Genomic DNA, 11,174 nt, shown 5'->3' on the forward strand with positions numbered 1-11,174 from the left:
GGATTTGACTTTTCCTCTTCTCTCCCCCCCCCCCCACCTAATCTCAGGTTTTTTGTTTTCTTTATTTCCTTTACCACTCTTTCCTTCTTTCACACTCTTCCAGATTGTGCAACGTTTCCTCTTTCCTTCCTGGTCCTTTTGTCTCCTGCTTTTACAGAGGTCAGCACAAAAGGAGGAGGAGGATTTCTATATGGTAAATGTTTCAAAGTGGGGACTTCATCTGTGGTATGTCACAAATGGGACCTGCACCCAATTGTTGCAGTGTGTTCTGCTGCTTCTGTTTAGAGTTCCAGCCAGCTCTTCCCTCCAAGTGCATTACACAAGCACGCACACACAGAGACACGGGGACGCCCCATTCCATAATGATAATTTTATTCTTTATACCCCACACAACTGACTGGGTTGCCCCAGCCGCTCTGGGCGGCATCCATCATGTATAAAAACATAATAAAACACTAGATGTTTTTAAAAAAACACCCTTCAGTGTACAAGATTGCCTTCAGACGGCTTGGGAGTCGGAGAACTCCATACCCCCCAACATTTCTCCTTTGAAAATAGGGACACCCTAAGGAAAAGAGATTAACAGTAATCCTTCAAGTGGTTTGGCTATGCGTTGGTTAATGGGTTAATTGGTGAGCTATGAGGTAAAGGGGAGGGTCAGATGCCTTGTCAATCAAAGAATGCCTTGTCAACCAACCAGAGGCAGCTTTGCAAACCCAGCAGCCTTGTCAACCAACCAGAAGCCGTTTGTCAATGCCAGCAGCCTTGTCAACCAATCAGAGGGAGCATTTTCACTCCCAGCAGTAGGTATAAAACCAGCAGGCCAATGGCCTGCGCGCTCCTTTCCCTCTGGATTTGACTTTTCCTCTTCTCTCCCCCCCCCCCACCTAATCTCAGGTTTTTTGTTTTCTTTATTTCCTTTACCACTCTTTCCTTCTTTCACACTCTTCCAGATTGTGCAACGTTTCCTCTTTCCTTCCTGGTCCTTTTGTCTCCTGCTTTTACAGAGGTCAGCACAAAAGGAGGAGGAGGATTTCTATATGGTAAATGTTTCAAAGTGGGGACTTCATCTGTGGTATGTCACAAATGGGACCTGCACCCAATTGTTGCAGTGTGTTCTGCTGCTTCTGTTTAGAGTTCCAGCCAGCTCTTCCCTCCAAGTGCATTACACAAGCACGCACACACAGAGACACGGGGACGCCCCATTCCATAATGATAATTTTATTCTTTATACCCCACACAACTGACTGGGTTGCCCCAGCCGCTCTGGGCGGCATCCATCATGTATAAAAACATAATAAAACACTAGATGTTTTTAAAAAAACACCCTTCAGTGTACAAGATTGCCTTCAGACGGCTTGGGAGTCGGAGAACTCCATACCCCCCAACATTTCTCCTTTGAAAATAGGGACACCCTAAGGAAAAGAGATTAACAGTAATCCTTCAAGTGGTTTGGCTATGCGTTGGTTAATGGGTTAATTGGTGAGCTATGAGGTAAAGGGGAGGGTCAGATGCCTTGTCAATCAAAGAATGCCTTGTCAACCAACCAGAGGCAGCTTTGCAAACCCAGCAGCCTTGTCAACCAACCAGAAGCCGTTTGTCAATGCCAGCAGCCTTGTCAACCAATCAGAGGGAGCATTTTCACTCCCAGCAGTAGGTATAAAACCAGCAGGCCAATGGCCTGCGCGCTCCTTTCCCTCTGGATTTGACTTTTCCTCTTCTCTCCCCCCCCCCCACCTAATCTCAGGTTTTTTGTTTTCTTTATTTCCTTTACCACTCTTTCCTTCTTTCACACTCTTCCAGATTGTGCAACGTTTCCTCTTTCCTTCCTGGTCCTTTTGTCTCCTGCTTTTACAGAGGTCAGCACAAAAGGAGGAGGAGGATTTCTATATGGTAAATGTTTCAAAGTGGGGACTTCATCTGTGGTATGTCACAAATGGGACCTGCACCCAATTGTTGCAGTGTGTTCTGCTGCTTCTGTTTAGAGTTCCAGCCAGCTCTTCCCTCCAAGTGCATTACACAAGCACGCACACACAGAGACACGGGGACGCCCCATTCCATAATGATAATTTTATTCTTTATACCCCACACAACTGACTGGGTTGCCCCAGCCGCTCTGGGCGGCATCCATCATGTATAAAAACATAATAAAACACTAGATGTTTTTAAAAAAACACCCTTCAGTGTACAAGATTGCCTTCAGACGGCTTGGGAGTCGGAGAACTCCATACCCCCCAACATTTCTCCTTTGAAAATAGGGACACCCTAAGGAAAAGAGATTAACAGTAATCCTTCAAGTGGTTTGGCTATGCGTTGGTTAATGGGTTAATTGGTGAGCTATGAGGTAAAGGGGAGGGTCAGATGCCTTGTCAATCAAAGAATGCCTTGTCAACCAACCAGAGGCAGCTTTGCAAACCCAGCAGCCTTGTCAACCAACCAGAAGCCGTTTGTCAATGCCAGCAGCCTTGTCAACCAATCAGAGGGAGCATTTTCACTCCCAGCAGTAGGTATAAAACCAGCAGGCCAATGGCCTGCGCGCTCCTTTCCCTCTGGATTTGACTTTTCCTCTTCTCTCCCCCCCCCCCACCTAATCTCAGGTTTTTTGTTTTCTTTATTTCCTTTACCACTCTTTCCTTCTTTCACACTCTTCCAGATTGTGCAACGTTTCCTCTTTCCTTCCTGGTCCTTTTGTCTCCTGCTTTTACAGAGGTCAGCACAAAAGGAGGAGGAGGATTTCTATATGGTAAATGTTTCAAAGTGGGGACTTCATCTGTGGTATGTCACAAATGGGACCTGCACCCAATTGTTGCAGTGTGTTCTGCTGCTTCTGTTTAGAGTTCCAGCCAGCTCTTCCCTCCAAGTGCATTACACAAGCACGCACACACAGAGACACGGGGACGCCCCATTCCATAATGATAATTTTATTCTTTATACCCCACACAACTGACTGGGTTGCCCCAGCCGCTCTGGGCGGCATCCATCATGTTTAAAAACATAATAAAACACTAGATGTTTTTAAAAAAACACCCTTCAGTGTACAAGATTGCCTTCAGACGGCTTGGGAGTCGGAGAACTCCATACCCCCCAACATTTCTCCTTTGAAAATAGGGACACCCTAAGGAAAAGAGATTAACAGTAATCCTTCAAGTGGTTTGGCTATGCGTTGGTTAATGGGTTAATTGGTGAGCTATGAGGTAAAGGGGAGGGTCAGATGCCTTGTCAATCAAAGAATGCCTTGTCAACCAACCAGAGGCAGCTTTGCAAACCCAGCAGCCTTGTCAACCAACCAGAAGCCGTTTGTCAATGCCAGCAGCCTTGTCAACCAATCAGAGGGAGCATTTTCACTCCCAGCAGTAGGTATAAAACCAGCAGGCCCGGCCTGCGCTCAGGCCAATGGCCTGCGCTCAGGCCAATGGCCTGCGCTCAGGCCAATGGCCTGCGCTCAGGCCAATGGCCTGCGCTCAGGCCAATGGCCTGCGCTCAGGCCAATGGCCTGCGCTCAGGCCAATGGCCTGCGCTCAGGCCAATGGCCTGCGCTCAGGCCAATGGCCTGCGCTCAGGCCAATGGCCTGCGCTCAGGCCAATGGCCTGCGCTCAGGCCAATGGCCTGCGCTCAGGCCAATGGCCTGCGCTCAGGCCAATGGCCTGCGCTCAGGCCAATGGCCTGCGCTCAGGCCAATGGCCTGCGCTCAGGCCAATGGCCTGCGCTCAGGCCAATGGCCTGCGCTCAGGCCAATGGCCTGCGCTCAGGCCAATGGCCTGCGCTCTGGGCGGCATCCATCATGTATAAAAACATAATAAAACACTAGATGTTTTTAAAAAAACACCCTTCAGTGTACAAGATTGCCTTCAGACGGCTTGGGAGTCGGAGAACTCCATACCCCCCAACATTTCTCCTTTGAAAATAGGGACACCCTAAGGAAAAGAGATTAACAGTAATCCTTCAAGTGGTTTGGCTATGCGTTGGTTAATGGGTTAATTGGTGAGCTATGAGGTAAAGGGGAGGGTCAGATGCCTTGTCAATCAAAGAATGCCTTGTCAACCAACCAGAGGCAGCTTTGCAAACCCAGCAGCCTTGTCAACCAACCAGAAGCCGTTTGTCAATGCCAGCAGCCTTGTCAACCAATCAGAGGGAGCATTTTCACTCCCAGCAGTAGGTATAAAACCAGCAGGCCCGGCCTGCGCTCAGGCCAATGGCCTGCGCTCAGGCCAATGGCCTGCGCTCAGGCCAATGGCCTGCGCTCAGGCCAATGGCCTGCGCTCAGGCCAATGGCCTGCGCTCAGGCCAATGGCCTGCGCTCAGGCCAATGGCCTGCGCTCAGGCCAATGGCCTGCGCTCAGGCCAATGGCCTGCGCTCAGGCCAATGGCCTGCGCTCAGGCCAATGGCCTGCGCTCAGGCCAATGGCCTGCGCTCAGGCCAATGGCCTGCGCTCAGGCCAATGGCCTGCGCTCAGGCCAATGGCCTGCGCTCAGGCCAATGGCCTGCGCTCAGGCCAATGGCCTGCGCTCAGGCCAATGGCCTGCGCTCAGGCCAATGGCCTGCGCTCAGGCCAATGGCCTGCGCTCAGGCCAATGGCCTGCGCTCAGGCCAATGGCCTGCGCTCAGGCCAATGGCCTGCGCGCTCCTTTCCCTCTGGATTTGACTTTTCCTCTTCTCTCCCCCCCCCCGCCTAATCTCAGGTTTTTTGTTTTCTTTATTTCCTTTACCACTCTTTCCTTCTTTCACAGTCTTCCAGATTGTGCAACGTTTCCTCTTTCCTTCCTGGTCCTTTTGTCTCCTGCTTTTACAGAGGTCAGCACAAAAGGAGGAGGAGGATTTCTATATGGTAAATGTTTCAAAGTGGGGACTTCATCTGTGGTATGTCACAAATGGGACCTGCACCCAATTGTTGCAGTGTGTTCTGCTGCTTCTGTTTAGAGTTCCAGCCAGCTCTTCCCTCCAAGTGCATTACACAAGCACGCACACACAGAGACACGGGGACGCCCCATTCCATAATGATAATTTTATTCTTTATACCCCACACAACTGACTGGGTTGCCCCAGCCGCTCTGGGCGGCATCCATCATGTATAAAAACATAATAAAACACTAGATGTTTTTAAAAAAACACTCTTCAGTGTACAAGATTGCCTTCAGACGGCTTGGGAGTCGGAGAACTCCATACCCCCCAACATTTCTCCTTTGAAAATAGGGACACCCTAAGGAAAAGAGATTAACAGTAATCCTTCAAGTGGTTTGGCTATGCGTTGGTTAATGGGTTAATTGGTGAGCTATGAGGTAAAGGGGAGGGTCAGATGCCTTGTCAATCAAAGAATGCCTTGTCAACCAACCAGAGGCAGCTTTGCAAACCCAGCAGCCTTGTCAACCAACCAGAAGCCGTTTGTCAATGCCAGCAGCCTTGTCAACCAATCAGAGGGAGCATTTTCACTCCCAGCAGTAGGTATAAAACCAGCAGGCCAATGGCCTGCGCTCAGGCCAATGGCCTGCGCTCAGGCCAATGGCCTGCGCGCTCCTTTCCCTCTGGATTTGACTTTTCCTCTTCTCTCCCCCCCCCCCACCTAATCTCAGGTTTTTTGTTTTCTTTATTTCCTTTAGCACTCTTTCCTTCTTTCACACTCTTCCAGATTGTGCAACGTTTCCTCTTTCCTTCCTGGTCCTTTTGTCTCCTGCTTTTACAGAGGTCAGCACAAAAGGAGGAGGAGGATTTCTATATGGTAAATGTTTCAAAGTGGGGACTTCATCTGTGGTATGTCACAAATGGGACCTGCACCCAATTGTTGCAGTGTGTTCTGCTGCTTCTGTTTAGAGTTCCAGCCAGCTCTTCCCTCCAAGTGCATTACACAAGCACGCACACACAGAGACACGGGGACGCCCCATTCCATAATGATAATTTTATTCTTTATACCCCACACAACTGACTGGGTTGCCCCAGCCGCTCTGGGCGGCATCCATCATGTATAAAAACATAATAAAACACTAGATGTTTTTAAAAAAACACCCTTCAGTGTACAAGATTGCCTTCAGACGGCTTGGGAGTCGGAGAACTCCATACCCCCCAACATTTCTCCTTTGAAAATAGGGACACCCTAAGGAAAAGAGATTAACAGTAATCCTTCAAGTGGTTTGGCTATGCGTTGGTTAATGGGTTAATTGGTGAGCTATGAGGTAAAGGGGAGGGTCAGATGCCTTGTCAATCAAAGAATGCCTTGTCAACCAACCAGAGGCAGCTTTGCAAACCCAGCAGCCTTGTCAACCAACCAGAAGCCGTTTGTCAATGCCAGCAGCCTGGTCAACCAATCAGAGGGAGCATTTTCACTCCCAGCAGTAGGTATAAAACCAGCAGGCCCGGCCTGCGCTCAGGCCAATGGCCTGCGCTCAGGCCAATGGCCTGCGCTCAGGCCAATGGCCTGCGCTCAGGCCAATGGCCTGCGCTCAGGCCAATGGCCTGCGCTCAGGCCAATGGCCTGCGCTCAGGCCAATGGCCTGCGCTCAGGCCAATGGCCTGCGCTCAGGCCAATGGCCTGCGCTCAGGCCAATGGCCTGCGCTCAGGCCAATGGCCTGCGCTCAGGCCAATGGCCTGCGCTCAGGCCAATGGCCTGCGCTCAGGCCAATGGCCTGCGCTCAGGCCAATGGCCTGCGCTCAGGCCAATGGCCTGCGCTCAGGCCAATGGCCTGCGCTCAGGCCAATGGCCTGCGCTCAGGCCAATGGCCTGCGCTCAGGCCAATGGCCTGCGCTCAGGCCAATGGCCTGCGCTCAGGCCAATGGCCAAAGAAGGAAAGAGTGGTAAAGGAAATAAAGAAAACAAAAAACCTGAGATTAGGTGGGGGGGGGAGAGAAGAGGAAAAGTCAAATCCAGAGGGAAAGGAGAGCGCAGGCCATTGGCCTGAGCGCAGGCCATTGGCCTGCGCTCAGGCCAATGGCCTGCGCTCAGGCCAATGGCCTGCGCTCAGGCCAATGGCCTGCGCTCAGGCCAATGGCCTGCGCTCTCCTTTCCCTCTGGATTTGACTTTTCCTCTTCTCTCCCCCCCCCCCACCTAATCTCAGGTTTTTTGTTTTCTTTATTTCCTTTACCACTCTTTCCTTCTTTCACACTCTTCCAGATTGTGCAACGTTTCCTCTTTCCTTCCTGGTCCTTTTGTCTCCTGCTTTTACAGAGGTCAGCACAAAAGGAGGAGGAGGATTTCTATATGGTAAATGTTTCAAAGTGGGGACTTCATCTGTGGTATGTCACAAATGGGACCTGCACCCAATTGTTGCAGTGTGTTCTGCTGCTTCTGTTTAGAGTTCCAGCCAGCTCTTCCCTCCAAGTGCATTACACAAGCACGCACACACAGAGACACGGGGACGCCCCATTCCATAATGATAATTTTATTCTTTATACCCCACACAACTGACTGGGTTGCCCCAGCCGCTCTGGGCGGCATCCATCATGTATAAAAACATAATAAAACACTAGATGTTTTTAAAAAAACACCCTTCAGTGTACAAGATTGCCTTCAGACGGCTTGGGAGTCGGAGAACTCCATACCCCCCAACATTTCTCCTTTGAAAATAGGGACACCCTAAGGAAAAGAGATTAACAGTAATCCTTCAAGTGGTTTGGCTATGCGTTGGTTAATGGGTTAATTGGTGAGCTATGAGGTAAAGGGGAGGGTCAGATGCCTTGTCAATCAAAGAATGCCTTGTCAACCAACCAGAGGCAGCTTTGCAAACCCAGCAGCCTTGTCAACCAACCAGAAGCCGTTTGTCAATGCCAGCAGCCTTGTCAACCAATCAGAGGGAGCATTTTCACTCCCAGCAGTAGGTATAAAACCAGCAGGCCAATGGCCTGCGCTCTCCTTTCCCTCTGGATTTGACTTTTCCTCTTCTCTCCCCCCCCCCACCTAATCTCAGGTTTTTTGTTTTCTTTATTTCCTTTACCACTCTTTCCTTCTTTCACACTCTTCCAGATTGTGCAACGTTTCCTCTTTCCTTCCTGGTCCTTTTGTCTCCTGCTTTTACAGAGGTCAGCACAAAAGGAGGAGGAGGATTTCTATATGGTAAATGTTTCAAAGTGGGGACTTCATCTGTGGTATGTCACAAATGGGACCTGCACCCAATTGTTGCAGTGTGTTCTGCTGCTTCTGTTTAGAGTTCCAGCCAGCTCTTCCCTCCAAGTGCATTACACAAGCACGCACACACAGAGACACGGGGACGCCCCATTCCATAATGATAATTTTATTCTTTATACCCCACACAACTGACTGGGTTGCCCCAGCCGCTCTGGGCGGCATCCATCATGTATAAAAACATAATAAAACACTAGATGTTTTTAAAAAAACACCCTTCAGTGTACAAGATTGCCTTCAGACGGCTTGGGAGTCGGAGAACTCCATACCCCCCAACATTTCTCCTTTGAAAATAGGGACACCCTAAGGAAAAGAGATTAACAGTAATCCTTCAAGTGGTTTGGCTATGCGTTGGTTAATGGGTTAATTGGTGAGCTATGAGGTAAAGGGGAGGGTCAGATGCCTTGTCAATCAAAGAATGCCTTGTCAACCAACCAGAGGCAGCTTTGCAAACCCAGCAGCCTTGTCAACCAACCAGAAGCCGTTTGTCAATGCCAGCAGCCTTGTCAACCAATCAGAGGGAGCATTTTCACTCCCAGCAGTAGGTATAAAACCAGCAGGCCAATGGCCTGCGCTCAGGCCAATGGCCTGCGCTCAGGCCAATGGCCTGCGCTCTCCTTTCCCTCTGGATTTGACTTTTCCTCTTCTCTCCCCCCCCCCACCTAATCTCAGGTTTTTTGTTTTCTTTATTTCCTTTACCACTCTTTCCTTCTTTCACACTCTTCCAGATTGTGCAACGTTTCCTCTTTCCTTCCTGGTCCTTTTGTCTCCTGCTTTTACAGAGGTCAGCACAAAAGGAGGAGGAGGATTTCTATATGGTAAATGTTTCAAAGTGGGGACTTCATCTGTGGTATGTCACAAATGGGACCTGCACCCAATTGTTGCAGTGTGTTCTGCTGCTTCTGTTTAGAGTTCCAGCCAGCTCTTCCCTCCAAGTGCATTACACAAGCACGCACACACAGAGACACGGGGACGCCCCATTCCATAATGATAATTTTATTCTTTATACCCCACACAACTGACTGGGTTGCCCCAGCCGCTCTGGGCGGCATCCATCATGTATAAAAACATAATAAAACACTAGATGTTTTTAAAAAAACACCCTTCAGTGTACAAGATTGCCTTCAGACGGCTTGGGAGTCGGAGAACTCCATACCCCCCAACATTTCTCCTTTGAAAATAGGGACACCCTAAGGAAAAGAGATTAACAGTAATCCTTCAAGTGGTTTGGCTATGCGTTGGTTAATGGGTTAATTGGTGAGCTATGAGGTAAAGGGGAGGGTCAGATGCCTTGTCAATCAAAGAATGCCTTGTCAACCAACCAGAGGCAGCTTTGCAAACCCAGCAGCCTTGTCAACCAACCAGAAGCCGTTTGTCAATGCCAGCAGCCTTGTCAACCAATCAGAGGGAGCATTTTCACTCCCAGCAGTAGGTATAAAACCAGCAGGCCAATGGCCTGCGCTCTCCTTTCCCTCTGGATTTGACTTTTCCTCTTCTCTCCCCCCCCCCCACCTAATCTCAGGTTTTTTGTTTTCTTTATTTCCTTTACCACTCTTTCCTTCTTTCACACTCTTCCAGATTGTGCAACGTTTCCTCTTTCCTTCCTGGTCCTTTTGTCTCCTGCTTTTACAGAGGTCAGCACAAAAGGAGGAGGAGGATTTCTATATGGTAAATGTTTCAAAGTGGGGACTTCATCTGTGGTATGTCACAAATGGGACCTGCACCCAATTGTTGCAGTGTGTTCTGCTGCTTCTGTTTAGAGTTCCAGCCAGCTCTTCCCTCCAAGTGCATTACACAAGCACGCACACACAGAGACACGGGGACGCCCCATTCCATAATGATAATTTTATTCTTTATACCCCACACAACTGACTGGGTTGCCCCAGCCGCTCTGGGCGGCATCCATCATGTATAAAAACATAATAAAACACTAGATGTTTTTAAAAAAACACCCTTCAGTGTACAAGATTGCCTTCAGACGGCTTGGGAGTCGGAGAACTCCATACCCCCCAACATTTCTCCTTTGAAAATAGGGACACCCTAAGGAAAAGAGATTAACAGTAATCCTTCAAGTGGTTTGGCTATGCGTTGGTTAATGGGTTAATTGGTGAGCTATGAGGTAAAGGGGAGGGTCAGATGCCTTGTCAATCAAAGAATGCCTTGTCAACCAACCAGAGGCAGCTTTGCAAACCCAGCAGCCTTGTCAACCAACCAGAAGCCGTTTGTCAATGCCAGCAGCCTTGTCAACCAATCAGAGGGAGCATTTTCACTCCCAGCAGTAGGTATAAAACCAGCAGGCCAATGGCCTGCGCTCAGGCCAATGTCCTGCGCTCAGGCCAATGGCCTGCGCTCTCCTTTCCCTCTGGATTTGACTTTTCCTCTTCTCTCCCCCCCCCCCACCTAATCTCAGGTTTTTTGTTTTCTTTATTTCCTTTACCACTCTTTCCTTCTTTCACACTCTTCCAGATTGTGCAACGTTTCCTCTTTCCTTCCTGGTCCTTTTGTCTCCTGCTTTTACAGAGGTCAGCACAAAAGGAGGAGGAGGATTTCTATATGGTAAATGTTTCAAAGTGGGGACTTCATCTGTGGTATGTCACAAATGGGACCTGCACCCAATTGTTGCAGTGTGTTCTGCTGCTTCTGTTTAGAGTTCCAGCCAGCTCTTCCCTCCAAGTGCATTACACAAGCACGCACACACAGAGACACGGGGACGCCCCATTCCATAATGATAATTTTATTCTTTATACCCCACACAACTGACTGGGTTGCCCCAGCCGCTCTGGGCGGCATCCATCATGTATAAAAACATAATAAAACACTAGATGTTTTTAAAAAAACACCCTTCAGTGTACAAGATTGCCTTCAGACGGCTTGGGAGTCGGAGAACTCCATACCCCCCAACATTTCTCCTTTGAAAATAGGGACACCCTAAGGAAAAGAGATTAACAGTAATCCTTCAAGTGGTTTGGCTATGCGTTGGTTAATGGGTTAATTGGTGAGCTATGAGGTAAAGGGGAGGGTCAGATGCCTTGTCAATCAAAGAATGCCTTGTCAACCAACCAG

The sequence above is a fragment of the Podarcis muralis genome, chromosome 13, assembly GCF_964188315.1.
Source record: "Podarcis muralis chromosome 13, rPodMur119.hap1.1, whole genome shotgun sequence".
Lineage (NCBI taxonomy): Eukaryota > Metazoa > Chordata > Lepidosauria > Squamata > Lacertidae > Podarcis > Podarcis muralis.